The sequence below is a fragment of the Etheostoma cragini genome, unplaced genomic scaffold, assembly GCF_013103735.1.
Source record: "Etheostoma cragini isolate CJK2018 unplaced genomic scaffold, CSU_Ecrag_1.0 ScbMSFa_2648, whole genome shotgun sequence".
In the NCBI taxonomy this organism is placed as follows: domain Eukaryota; kingdom Metazoa; phylum Chordata; class Actinopteri; order Perciformes; family Percidae; genus Etheostoma; species Etheostoma cragini.
Genome location: NW_023266832.1, coordinates 1 through 1,738, shown reverse-complemented (window position 1 = coordinate 1,738; position 1,738 = coordinate 1). Strand labels below are relative to the sequence as shown.

Here is a 1,738-nt window from a genome sequence, read left to right as displayed (position 1 = left end):
TAAAGCTTGTACAAATTGCTCTAATAATTAGGTAGATACACCCCGAGCTAACGTTAGCTAACTGAACCTCATGGTCTAAGGGCTAGGATTTGGCATTGTCACTCGTGGCCGGGTTCAGTTCCCGGTTAGGGAATGGTCAGGACTTGATGTATATATAAAGATAGATAAAGGAGTAATATTTGAAAGAGTAGGTTCCCGTTTCAAAACAACATGTTTTAATATACAGCAGATACAACAGAAATATTACATATTTTACTCAGGGTTCTTCTCCTATTCAATGATCTAAGAAAAAGTAATAAAAATCTGAAAACGTAAAGGGGATGTAGCTGAGTGGTAGAATGCATGCTTCGCATGTATGAGGCCCCGGGTTCAATCCCCGGTATCTCCAGCTGGTGTTACTCTCCAGTCTATCAAAGAGCTGCAGAAACTCTTATTATGAAAGAGAAAAGTATTAAAAGGCAATCTCCTTGGGTTCATGGTCATTAACGCAAAAGTCAGTCTTAATGTCCAGATGTGTTGCAAGATTTGCAGTGAGCAGTACATTGCCCAGTGATGGTTGTTTAGTTGTCAGCATAGCTACAGTACCTTCCAAGCAGTTGACTAATGTTGAGGTTTCAGCCATCACAGTAGCTTCCTTTTAGTGATGTTACTTTTTAACTATGATTTATACCATAGCAGTGCAAGCATTTTGCCATGGTTTGATTTCCAGCCACTACCAGGTTTTGAAGCAATATACAACATTAACATTACATATTCCACCCAGGTTTCTTCTCTCATTCAGTGATCTCACAAAAAAGTCAAAAGAATCTGAAAATCTTAGATGTAGCTCCGTGAAAGAGCCCATTTTGAGACTCAATGCCCAGATATGTTACAACATTGTCAGTGAACATTGCGTTGTCAAGCAATGGTGGTATAGTGGTGAGCATAGTTGCCTTCCAGGCAGTTGACCTGGGTTCGATTCCCAGCCTTTGCATTAGTTTTCATTGTGTGGTTACTTGCTTTATTTGTCAAGATAAGCCAGAAAGGTTACTCGCCCAACCGGATTTCCTGAAACATTAGATCTCTGTTATGGCACAAATAAGGGAGCATATCAATGTTACAAGCTGCCTCCATGAGGATCCACAGACACAGGGAGTGCACTGCGATTTGCACTTTGCCCGTGTCTGGTAACAACTACTAACCAATTGAAAAGTTTATGAACAGAGCAGGAAGCAGCAGAAAGGCAACAGGTGTTACTTTTCAACTATGATTTATACCATAGCAGTGCAATCATATTGCCCAGGAGGAAAAAAATTGACCGAAGGAAAACTCTGGAAAAGAGGGCTCCTTCAAACCAGCGACCTATGGATTTCAAAATCCCACTGACATGCCTTTCCTCTGCAAATCTCCCATTTCGAAACTGCTGCTTAAAATCCCGACAAAGCTAAAAGATGACGTCAACGTCTCAGGACCTTTAGCTTTGTCACAGCAGATCAATCAATCACGCTGCCTCCACGAGGATCCACAGACACAGGCAGTGCACTACGATTTGCACTTTGGCCGTGTCTGGTAACTGCTACTAACCAATTGGAAAGTGTATGAACATTTGTGCAAACAGGTATGGTAGTGTCCTTCAGGTTGTCGTGGCCAACTGGTTAAGGTGATGAACTAGAAATCTATAGGGGTTTCCCCACGCGGGTTCAAATCCTGCTGACAATGAAAGTGGTAGCACACCAATCACACCTCACATTAAAGCAAG

At 41.9% G+C, this 1,738-nt stretch overlaps 1 non-coding gene across 1 annotated transcript; it reads left to right on the top strand.

Moving 5' to 3' along the window:
• The first annotated feature begins 316 nt into the window (after positions 1–316).
• Positions 317–388, top strand: trnaa-cgc. The gene has a single exon. It is a non-coding gene; the product is annotated as a tRNA-Ala (tRNA).
• The last annotated feature ends 1,350 nt before the right edge of the window (positions 389–1,738 follow it).